Genomic DNA, 25,280 nt, shown 5'->3' on the forward strand with positions numbered 1-25,280 from the left:
ATTTTGTTGATGCTTTTCTTTAAGTTCTTGAACACATTTATAGTAACTGTTTTAAAATCCTTACCTGCTAGTTCTATCATTTTGGTCATTTCTGAGTCTGTTTCTGTTAACTGATATTTTTGCTCCTAGTTATGGGTCACATTTTCCTGCCTCTTTGCATGTATAGTAATTTTGTTTTTTTTTTGGATGCTGTATGTTGTGAATGTTACATCACTTGGTATCTTGATTTTGTTGTCTTTCTTAAAAGAGGGTTACGTTTTATTTTGGCAAGCAGTTAAATCACTTGTGGGTCAGATGATTCTTTCTGGGTTAGTTTTTAATCTCTTAGGGTGGATCTAGCACAGCGGTCCCCAGCCTTTTTCGGCACCGGGGACTGGTTTCGTGGAAGACGATTTTTCCACGGATGGGGGTGGGGAGGAGGGATGGTTCAGGCAGTGATGCAAGTGATGGGGAGCAATGGGGAGCGGCAGATGAATCTTCCCTCGCTCTCTCACACGCCGCTCACCTCCTGCTGTGTGGCCTGGTTACTAACATGCCGTGGACCTGTACCGGTCTGTGGCCTGGGGACTGGGGACCCCTGATCTAGAGTTGCCTTTATTCTAGGCTTCCGAGTTTAGCCCTCTTACTAAGGGTCTCTGCTGCATGCTTGGAGTATTCATTGAAGTTTCTCCACTCTGGCTGATTGAAACCCGTATGTCTCCTATCTGGGTATCAATTCTGGGTATTGTTCAGTTTTAAGCTCCCTAATTGTTGGGTTTTCTCTAATAGTTTGTCTTTGCCTGGCCTTATGGAATTTCACATTCAGCGGAAGACTCAAGGAGACCCAGTCATTTAGCCCACTGTGCTCTGCTTGCATTCTTTCTCCCATTGCCACAGTCTGGAAAGTGCCTCCAAGCAGAAAGCTAGAGCCTTCATAGGACTCACTTCTTTGGTTCCCTTCCATCAGATATCACAGTGCTAACTGTTGTTCAATGACAGAAACAATTGTTTCGTATATTTTGCCCAATTTTCTAGTTGTTTTTAATAGGAGGGCAGGTATGGTACTAATTGCTTAATTATGGCCTGAAGCAGAAGTTGAGAGATACCGTTTTTTATCTTCAATTTATAGATAAGGAACTCAGGGCCCAGACATATTTAAGGAATTCTTCCTGCTGCGCTCCTTTAACCAGATGGACAGTCTTTATGTTTGCCTCTCTAAAGCCATATAACTCACCAGCAGCCACGTTGAGCCCTGTCTGCTCTAGACCTGGGGTTTGGCCAACTTTTTCTGTAAAGGTCAAATAGTCAATATTTTAGGCTTTCTGGGTCACATAAGATCTATGTCACATATTCTCCTTTGTTTTCTTTTACAACCTTTTAAAAATGTAAAAGGTTAAAAAAAGAGCTAATGGGTCATGCAAAACCAGGCCATGACAGGATTTGACCCGTGGTTCCGTTTACTGTCCCCACTCTAGACAGTCCCTTAATACCTTGGACTTTCCTAGTTCCCCTTACCTATGAAATCTCATATATTCTCTATCCCATTCCCTAGGGAATAACAACAAGATTTATTCAGCTTTTGGTTTGGGGCAAGCATATTCATCATTATTTCAATTTTCAAATGAAGAAACTATGACATAGAGAGGGTAAGTTCTGGGCACACAGGTAAGTAGCAGAATAGAGACTTACTTAGACTTAAATCTGTCTGATTTTAAACATTCCCCTCCCAACTCCCATCTATAACATTTGAAGCTATGTGCTGTACTGCCTCTAGGACTGACAGAATAGCTAATTTAGCTTTGAAAAAATGTATGCTATTAGTCGTTAATAATGGCATAAGGTTTTTCTCATTTATGAGAATTACAGAATCATGGCCCTTCATGGTTGGAAGAAACATTAACGATATCAAGATCAGACTCTTGCCGAACTTAGAATCCCTTCAACAGCATCCTTGTCAGTCATGCTACTTTCATTTAAATGCCTTATTGCCTCTGTGAGCAGCCATGAGTTTTTGTCTTGCCTTCTGGAATAACCCAGAACAAGCCTGTTCTCCACATGAAAGTTTCTTCATATGCCCTTCCTTTCAGCATTAACCAGATATTTTTCAGTCTATCCGTGGTCTTACAAATATGATGTTCACACAGTAGAAAGGAATGGGCTACTGATATGCACAGCAACATGGCAGAATCTCAAAAACATGCAGAGATGAAAGAAGCAAATAAGGTCCATACAATATGATTCCATTTATATGAAACTCTAAAAAAGACAAATCTTTAGTGACAGAAGGGAAATCATTGGCTCCTTTGGGCTAGATGCGGGGTGAGGGGGATTGACTGGGATGAAGCACAAGGAAATTTGGGGGATGATGGAAGTGTTCTGTATCTATATCTTGATGGTGGTGGTGGCACATGGGTGTATAAACTCGTCAGATTTCATCAAAATGTATACTTAAGAGGGTACATTTCAGTGTGGACATATCTCAATAAAGTTGATTAAAAAAAACAGAGTTCTCAGAAATGAGCATGGTGCTCTAGCTGTTGTTTCACCAGTACCGAATGTGATAGAACTATTACTTCTCTCCATCTGGATACTTTGCATCCTATTAATAATTTACCCGTTCTAAGGAACTCCTTCATATTGTTGGCGTACATTAAGATCATACTTCACTAAAACCTTTCATATGTTTTATTATCAACTCAGATATAACTCTTCGTGCCTACTTTTATAATTGATTCTTAAAATGCATTCTCTGTACTCTCAGAGCACTCTGTTCATAAACAGCACTGTGATCATAGCATTTACCTCATTCTGTTGTGCTTTTTCTATTTCAGTGTCTGCCTCTCTGACTAGACAGTGAGCTCCCCCTGCAGAGCCATAGTCCCCTTTGTATCTCTGGATCCTAGTATAATAACTGGGTGTAACAGGCACTCAGTAAATGTTGTTTGTTTGAATACTAATGAATGAAGGAAAACACTCACTCTTCAGAACCCATCTCTCAGATATATCTCCTCCAACAAGTATGTTCTGATTTTCTGCTCCTCAAAGCTAGGTTAGATGTTTCTCCTGGCTGCATCACTAACCCTGTGCTTATCCATCACAATATATATTATTGTGTTTTTCATATTTCAAGGATATTCGCTGTACTATTATTTATAGTAGTAGAAAATGGGAAATAACTTACCTGTCCAACAACAGGGAAATGGTTAATTATGATTCATTATCAGTGGAATCTATACTGTCATTAAAATAATATTTTTAAAGACTTCTTGAAAACAAGGGAAAATGTTTCTGATAAAATGGTAAGAGAAGAGAAGATGCAAAAGGCTATATAGATTCTTAGGTTTAAGAAATGTAAAATTATGTGTGTACACACATGGAAAAAAAGACTAGTAGGTTATAGATGGTAGGAGTGTTTATCATTTCATAAGGGAATTATCAGATATTTTATTCTTTTTCTTCATCTTTTTTTTTTAACTTTTCAGAAAATATGTTACTATAACCAGGATAAAAAGCTATTAAGAATATAATTTAGAGGAGAGGGAGACATGACAGCTAAGTGTAATGAGGGACAGAAAAAGGACATTAGTGCAGAAACTGGGGAAATCAGATTAAAGTCTGTAGTTAATGTATTGTAGCAGTGTGAATTTCCTAGTTGTGTATCATGGTTATATAAAGTGTTAACATTAGGGAAAGCTGTGTGAAAGTGATATGAGAACTCTACACTATCTTTGCAACTCTTCTGCAAGTCTAAAATTATATCAAAAAGTAAAAAAATACAGTCGAGAGTTAATAGGATTATAAACTCCTTGAGGACAGAGAATGGGTCTTGTTCACCATGGCATACCTTGGGCTGTATCAAGCATAAGTAGATGCTTATTAAATATTGGGTTGGCCAAGAAGTTTGTTCAGTTTTTTCCATAAGATGGCTCTAGTAGTGCTTAGCTGTCTTTTAACTTCATTCGAAACAATTTTGTTAGATTGTATTGTGACAGCTGTCATATCAGGGTACATTAAATAAAAATCAAAATTGGTGAATTTTTGTGTAGCCATTTTAATATTGACGATGGAAGAAAAAAGCAACATTTTCGGCATATTATGTTTTATTATTTCAAGAAAGGTACAAATGTGACTGAAACACAAAAAAAGGATTTGTGCAGTGTATGGAGAAGGTGCTGTGACTGATCGAATGTGTCAAACGTGGTTTGCGAAGTTTCGTGCTGGAGGTTTCTCACTGGACGATGCCCCACTGTCGGGTAGACCAGTTGAAGTTGATAGCAATCAGATTGAGACATTAATTGAGGATAGTCAACATTATACCATGGGGGAGATAGCTGACAAACTCAAAGTATCCAAATCAAGCGTTAAAAATCATTTGCACCAGCTTGGTTATGTTAATTGCTTGGATGTTTGGGTTCCACATAAGTTGAGCGAAAAAAACCTTGACCGTATTTCCACATGCGATTCTCTACTTAAACGTAACAGAAACGTTCTGTTTTTGAAGCAAACTGTGATGGGCGATGAAAAGTGGATACTGTACAATAATGTGGAACGGAAGAGATCATGGGGCAAGCAAAATGAACCACCAACAAACACACCAAAGGCCCGTCTTCATCCTTCTTCATCAAGAAGGTGATGATGTGTATGTGGTGGGACTGGAACGAAGTCCTCTATAATGAGCTCCTTCTGGAAAACTAAACGATTAATTCCAACAAGTATTGCTCCCAGTTAGACCAACTGAAAGCAGCACTCGATGAAAAGCATCCGGAATTAGTCAACAGAAAACGCGTAATCTTCCATCAGGATAACACAAATCTCATATTTCTTTGATGACCAGGCAAAAACTGTTACAGCTTGGCTGGGAAGTTCTGATTCATTCACCGTATTCACCAGACTTTGTGCCTTCAGATTTCCATTTATTTCAGTCTTTACAAAATTCTCTTAAGGAAAAAATTTCAATTCCCTGGAAGACTGTAAAAGGCACCTGGAACAGTTCTTTGCTCAAAAAGATAAAAAGTTTTGGGAAGATGGCATTATGTAGTTTCTTGAAAAATGGCAGAAGGTAGTGGAACAAAACAGTGAATATGTTGTTCAGTAAAGTTCTTGGGAAAATGAAAAATGTGTCTTTTATTTTTACTTAAAAACCGAAGGAACTTTTTGGCCAACCCACTATTTACTAAATGAACGGATTGAGGTGAAATTGTATATTTTCTCAGTTTCTGCTATTCCAATTATTTTGACTCAAGTTTCAACCTCTTACGGTGACATTGCATTTCTAAGTTGTCATCACCCATTCATGCAATAAATTTTTCTTGAGTATTTATGACGTATAGTATTATATATAATATACTAAGCCGCACAAGCACTCCAAGATAGTCCCCTGGCACTTGTGAGGTAATGGAGGAGGTCAGATCTATACAGATGTTTATAACAAAGGGTGGCTGTGATAAGCACTATGTGAGGAGTGCCAAACAAAATATCACGAAGGTGGAGAGAGCCTAGGGAGCCTATCCATTTGGGAGATTACTTACTGAAGAAATGCGTATTCGAGGAAGTGAAATTTTGAATTTGCGGTGGTGACATTCTACCATCACATATCAAGAAGAGAGGTGATATATACAATGGAATATTACTCAGCCATAAAAAGAAACGAAATTGAGCTATTTGTAATGAGGTGGATAGACCTAGAGTCTGTCATACAGAGTGAAGTAAGTCAGAAAGAGAAAGACAAATACCGTATGCTAACACATATATATGGAATTTAAGAAAAAAAATGTCATGAGGAACCTAGGGATAAGACAGGAATAAAGACACAGACCTACTGGAGAATGGACTTGAGGATATGGGGAGGGGGAAGGGTGAGCTGGGACAGGGCGAGAGAGAGGCATGGACATATATACACTAACAAACGTAAGGTAGATAGCTAGTGGGAAGCAGCCGCATGGCACAGGGATATCGGCTGGGTGCTTTGTGACCACCTGGAGGGGTGGGATAGGGAGGGTTGGAGGGACGGAGACGCAAGAGGGAAGAGATATGGGAACATATGTATATGTATAACTGATTCACTTTGTTATAAAGCAGAAACTAACACACCATTGGAAAGCAGTTATACCCCAATAAAGATGTTAAAAAAAAAAAAAGAAGAGAGGTGAATACCTTTATCTTCAGAATGTGGTCTTTGATTGAGATATTTGGGAAGAGGAAGCCCTTTCATTGACTTGAGTCATACTGGGAGAACCAGCCCTTCCCTTTCTACTTGTTCCTGAAGGCCAAGGGTCAGGAGAGGAAAGGAGTGGAAAGGAGAGGTGGAAGAAACCAAGAAGAGTGGAGTAGCCTTCTCCCCAGGACTCCATTACATCCTTGATGTGTATTTAGAAGCATGAAGAGTTGTGGACTCCTGGTTTTTATATATGAATCTATATTGTGTAGTTCTAGTGGTTATTATAACAAAGATTGGTGGGATATTTTGTAGCATTCCTATAGATTTATATGTGTGAAACACCGTATATGGTGTACTCATTCACCATTCCCCAAGTATTCACTGGGTGGTTTACACAGGAAGGTGATCCCATTCAGTTCCTACTGCAGGCTCCCTGTGGGAGAGGAGTCTAGGACTATCATTATTGTCAGTCTCCAGGTGATTGGATTGCATTTCAGAGAAGTTAAATAACTAAGTGAATAGTTCGGTACCACACAGCTACTATGTGGCAATTTCTAGAACCCATGTCTTCCTCCTCCAAATTAAATGCTCCTCCCAGTCTGCCTACTAGTTACTCAGACATTTTGCTGAACATACATAGTTTTTGAGAGTTGAGTGAAATACTAAACAGTTTCAGTTGCTGACCTTATTGAACCCAGTCAAGAGGTTAGGTCAAGGAAATAAATTCCTTTCTAACAGGAGGCTAAGCCACTCCTTTTATACCACTTATATGCTAGAGACTTTCTATTCCAGTCTGTTAAGAAAGTAACAGTCTGCTAACCTTTACCCTGCATACCTTTTTTTAGAATAACCATTAGATATTTTCAGTTTTGAAAATACTGTGATTCAGTATCTGGCATTTGCCAGGCTGCAAGAGGTCTTCATTGCTTTTACTTTGTATGATGGGAATTGAACATAAATAGCTAAAAAAAAGGAATATTTTTATTATACAAATAATAAATATTTATTGTAGACAAATTCAGAAAATACACATTGCCTGTTACCACTGTAATCCCACTACACTGAGATAACCACTGTTTACATTTTGGTGATGAGTTTCATATATACTTTTTTCACAAAGTGAGTAATACAATATGTGTTGCATTGAGACCTGCTCTGTCCATTCAATATGTATTGTGAACATCTTTCCATGTCAATAAATAGACTTCATTTTTAATGGCTATATTCTATTATATGGATATGTAATAATTTCCCATACTGATTCTAGCTTATTCCCAATTTATAATTATTATCGACACCATTGTAATGTGTTTGTACATCTGGCTTTGCATAGTTAATTAGCTAAATTTCTATAAGGAGAATTGCTGGGTCACAAGGTATATGTGGCTTTTTTTAATGCTTTAAAAAGACACTTTGTCAGGCTAAAGGTAAAGTTTAGATATACAGTCGACCTTTGAACGGCATGGTCCACTTATATATGGATATTTTTCAATAGCAAATACTGCAGTACTACCTGATCTGCAGGTGGATGAATCCGTGGACATGGAGGGTCCACTATAAATTATTTGCAGATTAACCCCCTGCATTGTTCAAGGGTCAGGTGTAGTAAGTGGAAACTTCTCTCATGAAGTGTCCATACTACTTTACTACTTGAAGACTTTTCATTAAAGGACTTTTCCAGTCTCTTAATGAAGTTATTTATGATTAATCACTGATTAACTGCTATTGAAAATCAGTGTGTTCCTTTTAAATGAAAACTTTTATCAAAGGAAGATCTCTCTTTTAAGCCTCTCCCTCAGCCTAGAAGCTCTGGTATGTTTCTAGGGAGTTTTTGCAAAGCTCCCCAGGTGGTTCTGACTGCTTTGGACCAGTGCTTTGGGTCTTTTGCAACAGAGTGAACTTGATAACCTTCATTGGGATAAGGAAGCCACATTAGTCTGCCACCAGAACATAGTTCCTTTGAAGTTTCCTGTTTTAATTGAGAAATGTGTATAGAATTTATATTCTATTCCATAAAATATTATTTTGTTTTAAAAAGAATTTTATGGTTTTATTATTTAATCCCAAATCTAAATGAATTTTATTTTCTTATATATGAAGGAAGGGGTTTACATGATTTTTTTTCACAAATGGATAACCAGTTGTCTCCATGGCATTTATTAAATGATTTATCCTTTCTCCACTGATCTGGAATGCCGTCTTTATCATACACCACATTCCAATATACATGTACATAGGTCTGTTTCTTTGTTCTATTTGGGAATATATTCCTCTGTGAGGACCGTGCTGTTTTAGTAACTATGGCTTTGAAGCATTTTTGTTAGCCAGTTATTTAATCCTGTAATAATAAACAATGACATTGAAGATCACATCTGTACCCCAGCTACCAGCCTCATCTCTTGCCACTTACCTGTAATATACTCCTTCCATCTCTGGCTGTATACTTCCCCAAGTGTTCCTTACTTTATCAGATGGCCATGCCTTTGTGCAAGTCATTCCCTTTGCCTGCCCTCTTCTCCTAACGTGGTTAATTTGTCCTTCAAGATCCATCGTAGGTTCATCTTCTGTAATTCATTGCACTCAGTTTAAAATAATAAAACAGAAGAATCCTTCAAAGTGTCCTGGGTATTCAGTGCTCCTTTAAGTGCCTGCATGCTTTTTCTTACATACTGCTTCCTCACACTGCATTACCTGGCAATTTCCTGCTTAAACTTTCAGGCTCTGCTCAGGGGTCACCTCTGGAGGAGCCTTTTTGCTCTATCATCAGAGTTCCCTGCTTTCTTCCATCTTGCCTTGTGCATGCCTCTATTGTAAGATTTTTCATAGCGCTCTATACAATAGTATATATCTGGAAGTAGTGCTGTTTAGTAGCTTAGTTTTATTTTTTTATTTATTTTTAAAATTTATTCATTTATTGGCTACATTGGGTCTTCAATGCTGCACGCGGGCTTTCTCTAGTTGTGGCAAGCAGGGGCTACTCTTGGTTGCGGTGCCGGGGCTTCTCTTTGCAGTGGCTTCTCGCGGAGCAAAGGCTCTAGGCACGCGGGCATCAGTAGCTGTGGCATGCGGGATCAGTAGTTGTGGTTCGCAGGCTCTAGAGCGCAGGCTCAGTAGTTGCGGTGCACGGGCTTAGTTGCTCCGCGGCATGTGAGATCTTCCCGGACCAGGGCTCAAACCCGTGTCCCCAGCATTGGCAGGCGGATTCTTAACCACTGTGCCACCAGGGAAGTCCCAGTAGCTTGGTTTTAGAATTAAATAGCCTAAGTTCTAAACCTGACTTTACCACTTTCCAGTTTTGAAACCTGCTATCAGTTATTTAACCTTCATAAGCCTCGGTTTCCTTAGGTGTAATTTGGGGATAATAATAGTCCCTTCCTTATAGGGTTGTTTTAGGACTAGATGAGAGAATACTTCTGAAATGCTTACCCAGTATTCAGAACATAGGTGGCCCTGAATAAATACTACTTATTATTATATCTGTCTCCACTACACTTTGTTTAAGACTGTCTCTTATTTACCTCTGAAACCCAATATTTAGCCCAGAACCTGGCAGGGAGTAGACTGATGAATAAATTACCAGCTCAAAACTCTCCCCTCCTGTTTCACTCTTCTCAGTGGCACTGTCGTTGCCTTTAGAGTCATCTTTAACTTTCGTTCTCATTTACAACAAGAAATTTGTTGTGTATTTATCATGATCCAGGCACTGTGTAAGGCCCTGGGTGAAAAAGAGAAAAAGATACTGTCTCTATCCATCGGAGCTTACAGTATAATAGGGGAAGTAGTTTAAAAATAAAACAAAAATACTAGAGTCTGTAGGCTCATTTTACCATTTGCTCTACCTTTGTTTATGGTTGTAAATTTTCAAATTAAGTTTTAAAGTAAATACATGAATATGTGTAATTATTAAATGTTATGTGTTATGAAGAATAAAGTGGTCTGGGGAGTTTATATTTAAGCTGAGACTGGAGATTGAGAAGGAACCAGCTAGAGGAGAGGGTGTTTGACCAGGGAGTAGCATGTACTGTGTTATAGGAGAGCAAGTCTTAGCATAGTCAAGAAATTGAAAGGTCAGTGCGTATTAGAGCAGGGACGAATGGAGAGAGTTGATGATAGTGAGCAGATAAGCAGAGTCCATATCACTTGGGATTTTGAAGACCAAGAGGAGGAGTTCAGATTTTATTCCTGTTACAGTGTGATGCTGTTGAAGACTTGTAAGTATGGAATAAGCTGACCTAATTTACTGTTTTTTAAATGTGTCTGTCAAAAAGATTGGAGGAAAACATAACCATACAAAATCTATGGGATGCAGCAAAAGCAGTTCTTAGAGGGAAGTTCATAGCGATACAGGCCTTTTTCAAAAACAAGAAAAATCTCAAATAAACAACCTAACCTACCACCTAAAAGAACCGGAAAAAGAAAAACAAAAAGATTGGAAGGAGACAAGGATGGGAGCAGAGATGCCAGTTGAAGCTATTGCAGTAGGCAAGAGATGATAATAGCAAGAGAGAAGGAGAAAAAGGAACACATTTGAGAAATATTTTGGAAATAGACTCAGTGGGACTTGTTGGTGGATTAGAAGTGGGAGAGGAGGGAGAGATAGGAATAAAGATTTATGGCTTGAGAGCTGTATATTGTGTTATTTATTGAAATTTACTAAAACAAATGTTTTGGGAGGAAAGTAAACAGTCAAAATTGATTATATTAAGTTTAAGATGCTTTAAGGAGTCCAAGTGGAAGTGTCAAGTAAGTAATTGAATATGGGAGAACTAAAGTTCCAAAGGAAGTTCCATGCTGCAGATAGAAATTTGAAAGGTTTCACTGTAAGGATAATAATTAAAGCCGTGGGAATGGATGCTGCCATTTAAGGAGAGAATAAAGGAAAGGGGGCTTGGTATTAAATTCTGAATTACTTAACATTTAGAGAATAGGTCAGAGAAGGATGAAGATGAGAAGTAAGAGTCGTAAAATACAAAGAAGGAAAACCAGGGACGTGAGATGCCACAGAAGCCCTGTATCCCTAGCCAATGCCTAGAACAGTGCCTGACCAGGGCTAGTGTTCAGTAATCATTGGTTGAATGAAATCAAGAGATTATTTCGAGAAGGAGGGAAAGGTTAACAGAATTTAGTGCTGCTGAGAGACCTAGTAGGATGAGGGCATAAACTATTCATTGGTTTGGTGGGATAGATATTGCTTGTGATGGAGGCAGAAGTCATATTGGAATGAATTGAACAGAACATGAATGGGAGGTGAGAAAGTGCAGATAGTATTTATTTACTTAACCACTTTAACAAAATTTGGCTGTGAAAAGAGTAGAGAAATGGAGTTGTACCTGAAGGGGAGTATGGGGTCAAAGAAGAATTTTTGTTTGTTTCTTAAGAGGGGACATACTAGAGCTTAAATCTGTTATATAGATGGGAATGATCCAGGAAAGAGTGAGTGACAGTTGGAGGGAAAAGAGGAGATAATTATGAGATTGGAGTTTATGAGTAGGGAAGAAGGGAGGTGATCAGGAGTGTAAGCAGAGGGATTGTTCTTCAATAGCAGGAGGAGGGTCACGTCTGTTGAAACGGAGGAAAGAAGGGAAAACGCGCATAGATTCACATAGGTTTATACAACTGGTCATGAGAAGATGATAAATTTCTAGTTTTAGGCTTGTTTAGGTTCTCAATGGAGAATCAAGGACATTAGCTGAAAGAGATGGGAAGGCTGTAAAGGAGGGAAAAATGGGTAAGAAAGAGCTTTGTTGGAGAGGGGAGGAATTAGAAATCGAGTTTACTAGTGAAATCTAGTAGGATTGCCAGCTAAGATTGAGTGCCCATTTAGTGACTTTGAATTTATGGTGAAAGTAGTGTTCCTAGTTGAATGTTTTTTCATCAATATTCTTGGTATGGAGAAGGCAGTTTCTTGAGTTCTGGAATTATGGAGTTTGAAAAAAAGAGACCTTGGAAGAGGATTGAGGGTTCTTGCAAGGGAGTGATTATAATTTTTAACTATGAAATCTAAGCTAGATAAAGAGAAAAGGTTGGGAGAGGGAAGATGGGATCAAAGGAATTGAAGGTCTTATGGCAATTGAAGAGTCATTTTCATGGGGCACTTGAGCAAGTGAACTAGAAGGATCAAATAGTGGATTGAGTTTGGTGTGACAGTGGGAGGATGTGGCTGAGGCAGAGGAGGGAGAAGGTCCTTGGAGCTGAGCAGTTTACAGAACTGGGAGGCAAGGTGTTTGCCTGGGTTACCCATTTGGATGCTGAGGTTATGTTGAATGTGATGACTAAGTGTGCTGGAGAGTTTAACACTGAGACAGATGTGCTAAAATATCAGAGAGTGATAAGTGTTCTGCAAATAATTAAAATTGGACTCTGGGATAGACAGCTTCTTCAGACTGGGTGGCCAGGGAAGGCCTCTCTGGGCAGGTGACATCTATGGTCAAATCTGACTGATCAGATGATGAGTGGCGAGAATACTTCTGGCAGAGGGAACAACTAGTACAAAGGCTCTCTAAACTGGATACAAACCCCTCACTTCTGAGGAACAGAAGGGAAGCCAGTAAAGCTGGAGCTTATTCCACCAAAAAAGAGTGAAATGAAATGAAATGAGGTTGGAGTGCAGTAGGAGGGTGAAGGGTTTTGAAACTCACAGCCTGGAGCTTATGTGCGGTAATGTGGTAGCCAGCCTCCAAGATGGCCCTGAGGATCCTCTTGAGTTCATGCTTTTGTGTAACCCTCTCTCACATTGAATAGGGCTAGCCTGTGTAACCAATGAGATATTGAAGCAGTGATGGTATGTGATTTCCAGCGCTAGGTCGTAAGAGACATTGCAGTTTCTGCTTTGCTCTCTTAGACCACTCATCTGAGGGAAGGCAGCCTGCCATATTGGAAGGACATGTAAATAGCCTGTGGGAAGGTTCACATGGAGAGGAACTGAGGCCTCAAGCTAACAGACATCATGTGAGGGAGCCATTGTGTAAGGGGCTCCTCCAGCCCCAGATAGACCTTCAGGTGACTGCAGCCTCTCATGTGTATTTCATTCGTGAATATTCTGGTGTATATGTCTAAAAGCTAAGGACTCATTAAAAAAAACACACAAGCATAAGCATAATGCAGTTATCACATCTAAAAAATTATTAATTCCTTAATATCACATCAAAAAATCAGTATTCAGTTTTCCCCTGATTTTGTAAATTTGATTGGTTTGCATCAGGATCCAAACGAGGACCAAAGTACCATTTGGTTAATGTTTCCTAAGTCTTTTTTTATCTGTAGGGTTCCCTCTCTTCTTCCCCACAATTTTTCTAAAAATTAACTCGATCATGTGTCCAGTAGTTTCTCACCTTCTGGATTTTGCTAATTGCATCCCCATGGTGTCCTTAACATGTTCCTCTAGTATTTCATGTAAACTGGTAGTTATATCTAGAGGCTTGTTCTAGTTCAGGTTCTTTTTGTTTGGCAAGAATACTTTATAGGAGGTGGTGTTTACTTCCATTAGGAGGCATAATAAGCAGTTGTTGTCTCATCTTACTGTGATGTTAACAGGTATTAAAGATCAGTGCCTTGCTGTGTTATTCTATGTTGCAAAATGGTGATATTCTAACTCTGTCATTTGTCTTCATTAATTAGCTGGAGAAACTTTCCCATATCACCTCTGTGGTTAATCTGAGGTACACTTCATTCAGGAAAGGCAGGAAAAATGCTTGATTTCTTTCCCTTTACTTACCAGTTTTCAGAATAATAAGTTGGTTCTCTAGCATCATCCAAAGGAGACCAATGAGTTTGTTTAAAAATAGTATCATGAACTCATGGATTTTTAACATATTTGATATATGTGAAACCATTGCAGTGATTATTTTTATTGATGCTTCAGATTGTCCCATTTTTAACTAGTGGGAGGAGGCTCTTCAAGTTGACTTCTGAAGGCTTTTTATAGATAACATCCTTGCTTTTTGATATGTAAGATGTCTGGGGCTTATCTTGTACGTTTTCTGTCCCAGTTCTGAATCAGATGTTTCTTTGCGGAGCTCTGGTTCCTTTCAGTGGTAAAGGCTGTATGTGAATTTTGGGTGCTTGATCATGTATATCACACTTTTTAATAGATGCTAATCAGAATGTATAAAGAGTTCAAAAAAGGTCTTCTTTCACTTTGAGTTCAAATGGATAGAAATGCTATTTTTCTTAATCTAAGAAATATGGAATGTTTTTGTTTGTTTGCAGGAAAATAGGAAAATGAAGGCTTTAGATAGAAAAAAATAAAGTTTTAACTTCTCTTTTAAATTGTGTGTCCTTCTTCTGCCATACTTTATTCATTATGTCCAGTGAAGAGAAATGCTAACAAGCTTTTCATATTTCTGGCTACATAAAATGAGGTAGTGTTTAAAGATTATCATTATAGCTTTTGGTTTATGTATTTCTTAAGTCTCTTTTTATCTCTAGATTCCCCCTTCCACAGACACATTTCTCCCACAGACACATGTCTTCTTGGCATTTTTAGGAGGGTATAGTATTTTATTTTGAAATTTTTTGCTTTATCATAATACTCTTGGCTTATGCTACATCACTAGTGAAAAAAGCAGTTTTTGTGACAGGCATAAGGAAGCCTCGTTTCTGGATATTTTGATCATTAAAACTCATTATATATAGAGAGGGAAATGAATTCTACAATTTGAATGATTATATATTTAAATTATAAATCAAGTTAGAGGAGAATGAAATACTGCCCGCCTTATGAGAAGACTCTGGAATACAGATTTTTTCCCCATATTTAACAATTTGATCCTTCCCTTTTCCCCAGTATTCAGGATCTAGCTCATCAGTTTTATATATGATGCATTAAACTTTTCATTCACTCATTCATTCATTCAACAAATACTCATTGAGCACCTACTCTACACCAGACATGGTACTAGGAACTGGGAATGAAGAAATAAGCAAAGCAGGGAATTCCCTGGCAGTCCAGTGGTTAGGACTTGGTGCTTTCACTGCGGTGGCCTGAGTTCAGTCCCTGGTTGGGGAACTAAGATCCCACAAGCTCCGTGGCACAGCCAAAAATAAAGAAGAAAGAAATAAGCAAAGCATTTGCTGACCATCACAGAACTTTTTATCTTGTGGGAGAAAGACGGTCAAGCAGTCACATTACTACATATGTAGTAGTATGTAGTAATACCAAACCCTGATAATTGCCTTTTAGGAAAATATAGGGAGCTGTAAGAGTGATACTCAGGGGGATCTGTCTCGGTCTGGGAGGTTAGGGAAGGCCTCTCTGAGAAAGTAACATTTAAGCAAAGACTGGATGGAAAAGTAGGAGTTGGCCAGATGATCATTTGGCGCAAGAGCCTTCATGTAAAGGGACTCACATGTGGAGGTACTAAGGGAAGAAGGAGCTTGAACCCTTGGAGGAACTGAGGAAGGCTGGTTTGCTGGAGACAGAGAGGAAGGCAGGGTGGTAGGAGAGAAGCTGGAGATGTAGGCAGGCCTGGGTCTTGCCGGGTATTGTCGGCCTCATTCTCCCCTAGAGATCCAGAAGTCCAGCCACTTAACCATCGGTGACCCAGACTCTAAGGCCCAGGCAGGCCTCCACATAACACTTTCCGGGACCCGTTGGTACTTCTTCTGGGAGAGTATGGGGAACCTCTGAGTTCAGCTTCTCTCCCCCTACTTCTTGAGGGTCCTTTCTTTTTTCTTTCTTTTATTTTAATTGAAGTATAGTTGATTTACAATGTGTGCTAGTTTCTGGTGTACAGCAAAGTGATTCAGTTATATATATATATATATATATATATATATATATATATATATAAAATATCTATCTATATATATTGTCTTTCAGATTCTTTTCCATTATGGTTTATTACAAGATACTAAGATATTGAATATAGTCCCTGTGTAATACAGTAGGACCTCATTGTTTATTTTATATATAGTAGTTTGTATCTGCTAATCCCAAACTCCTAATTTATCCCTCCCTCCTCCGTTTCCCCTTTAATAACCACAAGTTTGTTTTCTATGTCTGTGAGTCTATTTCTGTTTTGTAAATAAGTTTATTTGTATAATTTTTTAGATTCCACATGTGATATATGATATTTGTCTTTCTCTGTCTGACTTCACGACGTATGATAATCTCTAGGTCCATCCATGCTGCTGCAAATGGCATTATTTCATTCTTTCTTATGGCTGAGTAATATTCCATTGTATATACGTACCACATCTTCTTTATCCATTCATCTGTTGATGGACACTTAAGTTGCTTCCATGTCTTGGCTTTTGTAAATAACGCTGCTATGAACATTGGAATGCATGTATCTTTTCGAGGGTCCTTTCTTAATAAGGGAATAGTTTAAAAATTATTCCTGCCTACTTTGTACCTAAGAGTGAAAGAGATTTTATTATAAACAGAATTATTTTGGACTGATCTTCAGAAACCTTTCCTCCAACAATTGTACCTTTAAAATTTTTTCATGTCTCATCTGATCCTCACAGCAAGTGTATAAGGTAGATATTTATTATTTTCCTCATAATATATAAAAGGTACTGAAGCTCTGAAAAATTAGACAGTGCCCAAGGTCAACTTAACAAGTAGTACAAGGACTTCCCTGGTGGTCCAGTGGCTAAGACTCTGCACTTCCAGTGCAGGGGGCCCGGGTTCGATCCCTGGTCAGGGAACTAGATCCCACATGTTGTAACTAAGAGTTCACAAACTGCAACTAAAAGATCTCACATGCCGCAGCTAAGGATCCCGCATGTGGCAACGAAGATCCTGTGTGCCGCAACTAAGACCCGGGGCAGCCAAATAAATAAATAAATATTTTTTTAAAAAACAAAAAAAACCCCAAGTAGTAGTATAACAAACAGTAACTGGATACTATGTCTTCTAACTACAAAACCAGTGGTCTTTGTGCTCTGTTCCTCCATTCGCTTTGAATGCGAGGGCTTCTAGCATATTTTGATGTTAATATTTGCATTTTATGTTTTTTTAAATTGAAGAATAAATCATAAAACCTTAGAGAGGAAGGAAGGGAAATAAGGTAGAGGGGACGGGGATAGGAGCAAGACTGCTTTGAGTATAGTGTATTTGTAGATTTGACTCCGTGCAAATACTTAAATATTATAAGGCAAAGTTAATTTTCTTTAAAAAAGCAATCCTTGAAAATTGAAAATAACAAGAAACAAAGAACCTAAAATTTAAAACTCAGTAATTTGAACGTTATATCCTTAATGGTATATACCCTAAGGACAAAAAAAGAACTGCAAAAAACAACAGCAAAACAAGAAAACCCTTCAAGTGTACCCGTATATGATTGGCGATGGTATCAGTATTGTCATTCAGAGATTGTTGTGTGTGTATTGTCAGATACAGTAAATGAGTACTTATGTGATATTTTATCATTTTCAGTGTTGTTGAGATTCCGATTCTCAACATAGGTGAAAGGAGATGCAGATATAAAATAAAAGAAGTTAATTAAAACCACGTTAGGGCTTCCCTGGTGGCGCAGTGGTTGAGAGTTCGCCTGCCGATGCAGGGGACACGGGTTCGTGCCCCGGTCCGGGAAGATCCCACATGCCGCGGAGCGGCTGGGCCCGTGAGCCATGGCCGCTGAGCCTGCGCGTCCGGAGCCTGTTGCTCCGCAACGGGAGAGGCCACAACAGTGAGAGGCCCGCGTACCGCAAAAACAAAAACAAACAAAAAACCATGTTAACTTGGTTTTTTAAAAAATAGGCTTATTTTTCTAGAGCAGTTTTAGGTTCACAGTAAAATTGAGCACAAAGTACAGAGTTTCCATATACCTCCTTCCCCACACCCAACCCCTAGTTTCCCCTGCTATCAACATCCTGCACCAGAGTGGTACACTTGTTACCATTGAAGAACCTGCAATGACACATCATTGTCACCCAAAATCTACAGAGTTTACATTAGGGTTCATTCTTGGTGCTGTATATTCTTTGGGTTTTAACAAATGCTTAATGACATGTGTCCACTATTACAGTATCATTCAGAGTAGTTATCACTGCTCTAAAAATCCTCTGTGCTCCCCCTATTCCTCCCTCCCTCCAACCAAGAACCCCTGGCAACCTCTGATCTTATTTCTACCTCCATAGTTTTCCTTTTCCAGAATGTCGTGTAGTTGGAATCATGGTATGTAGCCTGTTCAGATTGGCTTCTTTCACTTAGTAATATGTATTTAAGTTTCCTCCATGTCTTTTCATGGCTTGATAGCTCATCTCTTTTTAGTGCTGAATAATCCATTTTTAGTTTATTTATCAATTCACTTACTGAGGTACATCTTACTTGCTTCCAAGTGTTGGCAATTATGAATAAAGCTGCTGTAAACGTCAGTGTGCAGGTGTTTGTGTGGAAATAAGTTTTCAGTTCCTTTGGGTAAATATCAAGGAGTGTGATTGCTGGATCATAAGACTGTAGTTTTGTAAGAAACCGCCAAGCCATCTTCCAGAGTGGCTGTACTATGTACTGCATTCCCACCAGCCATGGTGAGCATTCCTGTTGCTCCATGTCTTTGTCAGCATTTGGTGTTGTCACTGTTTCAATTTTTGGCCATTCTAATCAATGTGCAGTGGTATCTCATTTAATTCATGATTCCCTAATGACATATAATGTTGAGCGTCTTTTCATATGCTTATTTGCCATCTGTGTGTCTTCTTTGGTGATGTGTCTTGTTCAGGTCTTTTGACCATTTTTTAATTGGGTTGTTCATTTTCTTATTGTTTTAAGCATTCTTTGTATATTGTAGGTGACAGTCCTTTATCAGATATGTCTTTTGCAAATACGTCTTTCACATTCAGTGGCTTGTCTTCTCATTCTCTTGATTAACTTGATTTTGAATTGGAAGTTTTTGGAAGAACTCTTGATATATTTTATCTTAAAAAACAAAACAAAACAAAAAAACTACCTGCTACCTTATTCCACTGAAAAGCCCTGGAAGCAATGATCAACCCAGTAGCCGTATGTAACCCTAGTGCCCAAATTACAGTCTCAAAATACCAATTCTCACAAAAGGAAGCAGGATTCCTTGGATAGCTTATCCACTTCTGCAGTAGGAATTATACAAGATAAAGCTAAACCTAGAATTTCTTGTTACACCATATTACAAGGAGGTCATCAAAGACTACAAGGTCATATCAAAAGGGCCCAAGAACATACATGAAGAGACTCCCTTTGGCCAGTGATGAGACAATTTGAATACCAATAAAAACATTAACTGATACATTTATGAGTTCATGATGATACTTTATAAAAGCTTATTGGTTACCATTTGTTAATGCTGCATTAAGCATATATTTTTCTTTTCCTATACAAATTGATCTGGCTTCTGGATCTGAGTACCAGTTTATAAGAATTACAGAGGACAGAGCAACATGTTAAATACCAACATGGGGGTCTAATAAGAAAAATCCAGACTATAGGAAACCCTACAGGACAAATAGCCTGGTTTCTTCCACAAATAAGTTGCAAAGGAAAAACACATCAAAGCAAACAAACTAACAAAACCTTGTATATTTATGAGACAACTGGAAATTTGAATAGCCACTGGTTACTTGCTGGTATTGGAATTATTAATATTTTTAAGTGTAATAGTGGCAGTGTGAATTTTTAAAGAGGTTTTTTTTTTTATGTATTAGGGATGAATACTGATGTGTTTATCCATGAAATAGGTTTGATTTGAAACTAATGCAGAGGCAGGGAGACAGATGTGGGTTGGATACAGATGAAACAGTGTTGGCCAGGAGTTAACAATTATTTAGGCTGATGATGAGCACATGAAGGTTCATTATATTATTCTGCCTACTTTTGTGCTTAAATTTTTCCATAATAAATTTTTTGGAAATCTCCCCTAAGGATTCATAACCATGAACTGGCCCATGTGTGGATGTGGATTTGAATTCATACTGTCTGTGTAGCATGAGAAACTCAGGCTAATTTACTTTAAATTGTTCTTGGGTTAGTAGTTCCTCCAGGAACCTGACAGAGCAACACAAATATTCTCAGGAGAAAAAATACCCTACTTAGGACTCAAACAAGTCCCACAAATAAAATTCCACAGAACAGAAGCCCACGATGAAAAATCACAAAGCACTTAGGACACAAGCCGCAATGAGTGAGTCAGCAGAAATAAAATCACCTGATTTGAAAAGACTATATATTGTAATGATTGGAAACTGAACATAAAGTAAAAATATTTGATATCTTTAAAGCAATAAAAACAGAGATTAAAAGCATAACTAGGTAACTGAGACCATCCGAAATAACTAGGTTGAAAGTCCCATACGTTGTGGCCGGGTTTTTCAATTGCTGTGCGTTGTTGTAGAGCTATCTGACTAGCTGTTTTAAAAGATATTAATAACCAGATATGTTTTAAAAAGAACCATTTCAGAACTGAAGAACACGATTATTGAATTTAGTAGTTAATCAACAAGTTAAATAGCAGATTAGACACATGAAGAGAGAACTAATGAGCTAGAAGATAGAGCTAAAGAAATTGCCCACAGAAAACCCAGAGAGACAAAGAGAAAATATAAAAGAAAGATTAAGGCATGTGAAAGATAGAATGAGGTCTAACGTAACGTCTAATCAGAATTCTGGAAGGAGATAATAGAAAAATTGGGAGAGAGGGAGTATTTGAGGAGATAATGACTGAGATTTTCCAAAATTGATGAAAGACTTGAATCCTCTGAATTAGGAAGTTCAAGCAGGATAAAGACAGAGAACTATCCCCTAAATACATTGGCAAATATAAGATCGTAATAGTGGCCAGAGAGAGAAAGCAGACTGTTCTCAGACTACAGGTTGATAGCTGACTTCTCCTTAGCTGGAGTGGAAGCCACGAGACAGAATGCTGTTGTCGAAGTGCTGAGAGAAAAATAATTATCTTTCAAAAATGATGACAAAATCTTTATTTTGAAATAAATACCATTTTATGATGAATGGAGGAAATAGAAGAGTGTTTTTGAGCTTTCAGTTATAACACAGTAGTTAAGAGCTTAAGCTCTGGAGTCAGCTTGAGTTCTGCTGCCCTTGACTATGTTGTTTAAGCTCTCTGCTTCAGTTTCCTTCTCTGTGAAATGGGATGACAGTAATACACTTTGTGGGGTGTTTTAAATAAGTAAATGAGTTATTAAATCTAAAGCGTTGTGACTGGCCCATAGTATGTATTCAGTAAATGTTAGGGGTTATATTACCATATTTTATTGAATTTAAGATGCCATCAATTATAAGACATGCCATTATTTTATGCTCCACTAAGAAAAAAGAATGCTGTCAATTAACTGTAAGATATAAGATGGCATTAATTGTAAAACCTGTCTGGATTTCAGAGATGTTAACATATAAAGAAAAAAATACCCATCTCAGAATTGATGGAAGGAATATAGCTTTCCACTTTCCACTCCCACGATAACTAGCTGGTTATTCCAAAACCATTTATTGAATAATTCATCTTTTCTTCACTGATTTAAAGAGTACTTTTTATCATAATTTCCCTTATATGGTGCATTTCTTTTCTCCTTGATTGACTAGAGCTTCAACTGTGGAATCAACAAGATTAGTATGTTGGATGAGGGCTAGTGGGAAGGGAGATTGAATGTAAGCAACATAGAGGGTTGTGATATCAGGAATGAATAATTCTTGGGAGAGAGGTTTGGAGAAGAGTTCTTTTTGGATAGGTTGGGTTGGAGATTGGAGGGACATTGGGATAGAAATTCTTATCAGGTTCCCAAATTCTCTCCTCATCTTGGCCAATTCCTTCTTCTCTGCTTCTTTCCAAACCACTAATTCTCAAACTTACGCCTACATCAGAATCATCTGCAGGGCTCCTTAACACAGATTGCCGGCCCTGCCCCCAGAGTTTCTGATTCAGTAGGTCTTAGTAAAGCCTGAGAATTTACATTTCTATCCAGTTCCCAGGTGATGCTGATGCTTCTGGTCTGGGGACCACACTTTGAGAACCACTGCTCGAGACCAAGTCCTCTTCTTTTCCATCTAGATTATTCTAATGGCCTCTAGTTTGGGCTTCTTTTCCCAGTTTTCCTGTCCTTTAATGACTCCTGACACAATTTAGGATTATTGTAGTGAGAGTAGAAGTAGAAAGAAAGGAAGAAACCTGAATGACATTTCAGAAGAAAGATTAATGGCCTTTGGAGACTGCATCGATGTGAGAGAGAAAGGAGCAGGAAGCAAAAGAGGCATTTTCTGAACATTGCCACCAGATTTACTTTTTTCGAAAACACTTCTTTCATCTTGTTATTTCCCTGTTCAAGAATCTGCAGTGTGATACATCTAAAATGAGATTTATTTGAATAAAATACAACTGACAGTTGACACCCAACCAGTGTGGTTTCTCCTCTTGTGTCTAAGTCAGATCTCATTATGACAAATGATTTTGCAAGTAGAACTCTGCATTACCAAATACTTTCAGGCCCGTGCCAGTGACCTACTTTAAGCAATATCCAATTTAACAATTCCAGTTCGGCAAACTAATTTGGATAGCATTTTAGGACTTGTAGAATTCAATCTGAAATACATTTGTATAAAGACTGTTGATTTCTAAGGGTTAGTTTATACCCTATTTAGAAATCCTGTTTATTGTATGTATATCATTATTTTTATCTCATTATACACTATGCTTTCTTGTATTTACCTTTTTCTTATGCTTGCTGTTTGGCCATAAAAAAGGGGGAGACATTGTGCCAAATATTTATATTTGCAATTACAAATGCAAATGAGGCAAGAGTGCATGTTTGTACAGGTGGGATGAAATGAACAATGACAGTGAAAGCCTGTTTATCAAGATCATTATTTGTTGCTCCTGGATTGGAAAATAAGTATAGAGATGGCGCTTTGGGTTTTTAAGATATTTAGTATGTGACATATTTTTATTTTTTAATTTTTAAAAGCTGATTTTTCTTGTTAATTTTATGTTATTTGGTCCCATGTGTGGGTGAGATTTTATTTTATATTTTTTAATATTTATTTATTTGGCTGCGCTGGGTCTTAGTTGTGGCACTTGGGATCTTCGTTGTCACATGCGGGATTTTTAGTTGCGGCATGTGGGGTCTTTCAGTTGCAGCATGCGTAATCTTTTCTTAGTTGCGGTGTGAGAGCTTTAGTTGCGGCATGTGAGATCTAGTTCCCTGACCAGGGATCGAACCTGGGCCCCCTGCATTGGGAGCACAGAGTCTTAACCACTGGACCACCAGAGAAGTCCCTGGGTGAGATTTTGAAGATGTGGGAAGTATAGCTAGCTGTAAAAGAATGCCAAATATTTGTATTTTAAAAAACAACTTTATTATGGTATAATTTACATACCATAAATTCACCCATTTTAAGTATGAAATTAAAACATTTTCAGTAAACTTACACAGTTGTGTAGTCATCATCACAACTCAATTTTAGAACGTTTCCATCAGCGCAGAGACCCTTTATGCCCATTTGCTGTCAATCCTTGTTCCAACTCCCATCCCTAGGCAACCACTAATTTACTTTGTCTCTGTAGATTTGCCTTTTGTGAACATTTCATTTAAATGGAATCATAAAATATGTAGCCTTCATGGGTGGCTTCTTTTACCAAGCATGTTTTTGAGGTTCACCCACGTTGTGTAGTATGTATCAGTAGTTCGTTCCTTTTTATTGCTGAGTAGTTTTCCACTGGGTGGATGTTCCACAGTTTGTTTATTCATTCACCAGTTGGTGGACATTTGGGTGATTTCCACTTTTTGGCCTATTATGAATAATGCTGCTGTGAACATTCATATATACATAAATGTTTGTTTTGACAGTACATAAATCTTTAATAACCAAATGAGAAAATCAGAAAATTTCATTGCATAATATTTTAACCTGAAAATAAAAAATCTTATCTAAGACCATGTCAGATTGCATTTTTACATTATATTAATTCCTTATTAATCCCTTAAATCCCTTTCCAGACTTGCAATTCAACAATAATCCTGTTGTTTTATTAAGGTGATAAAACTTTATATTGTAGAGCTTCACACTTAAAAAATATTTTCATAGTCATTATCATTTGAACCTCACAGTAGCCTCACAACAGGTGCATAGGACGAGTATTATTGTCTCTCATTTGTTGCTGCCAGAGGGAGTCTCCATCCATATTCTGAGGTATTTGCTGTAGAAATCTCATCAAGATGATGCTTCCAGTTTGTAGTGTACACACGCATTGGGCAGCACCAAAGGGCTACTCTTTTCTTTTTTTTTTTTTGGCCACATGGCATGCAGGATCTTAGTTCCCCAACCAGGGATCAAACCCGTGCCCCCTGCATTGGAAGCATGGAGTCTTAACCACTGGACCGCCAGGGAAGTCCCCACAAAAGGACTACTCTTATATGTGATATAGATACATGTTTGCAGTCTTTGTAGCTTATTCATTCCATAGATATTCATTGAGCATCTACTACATATCAGGCACCGTTCTAAATGTTGGGGATTGAGATGTGAAAGATTTAGTTCCTGCTCTCAAGGAAGTAACTATCCATAAGAGCTGTATAAAGGAAAATAAGCTATAATACTGAGCCATGGGAACCCAGCGGAAGAGTATCTAATCTGGAGGGGCTTTGGGGGATAGGGAGGAGGTTATCAGAGTGTATTGATGATAATAATAGCTAATACCTAGTTAATAATAATACTTGATAATAATAGCTAGTAATAGTAGCTAGATAATAATAATAGCTAATACCTAGCGTTTACTCTCTCCCAGGCATGTTCCAAACACTTTGCATATATTTACTCATTTAATCATTACAGGAACCTGGTGAGGCAGGTAGTATTTTTACCCCTTTTTACAGATGAGGAAGCTACAAAACTAAGGTTGGTAACTTGACCAAGGTCACATGCCCAGTAAATGGCAAATCTGGAATTTGAAGCAGGCAGTGAGGCTCTAGAATCTGTGTCTCCTGAAAAGGTGTCTCACTGGAGGTGACACCCAGGCTGGGTCTTGAATGACAGCTTGTACTTAGCCTTGCAGAACGATGATTGGGTTTTGTCTACATGGTTTTCTAGACAAAGAAATACCACGAGTAAAGCTAAAGAAAGCCCAGGGTTGAGAACGAGTGTGGCAGGCTCCTTGTACTACTTGTGAAGAAAGGTGGGTGGCAAGAGATAAGACTAGAAGGACAGGGCTGGATA

At 38.2% G+C, this 25,280-nt stretch overlaps 1 protein-coding gene across 9 annotated transcripts in view; it reads left to right on the forward strand.

The window, feature by feature from the left end:
• TNRC6B (trinucleotide repeat containing adaptor 6B) overlaps window positions 1–25,280 on the forward strand; it is a 251,404-nt gene that overhangs the window by 27,694 nt on the left and 198,430 nt on the right. The window contains exon 1 of one of the 9 annotated variants that reach the window (XM_049693903.1): window positions 1,612–1,625. The exons of the other annotated variants lie outside the window; for them this stretch is intronic. The gene's annotated coding sequence lies outside the window, so the exon portion shown is untranslated. Of the gene's footprint in view, window positions 1–1,611; window positions 1,626–25,280 lie in introns of those variants that run through there. 9 annotated transcript variants of the gene reach the window in all.

Source organism: Orcinus orca, chromosome 11 (genome assembly GCF_937001465.1).
Source record: "Orcinus orca chromosome 11, mOrcOrc1.1, whole genome shotgun sequence".
Taxonomy (NCBI): Eukaryota; Metazoa; Chordata; class Mammalia; order Artiodactyla; family Delphinidae; genus Orcinus; species Orcinus orca.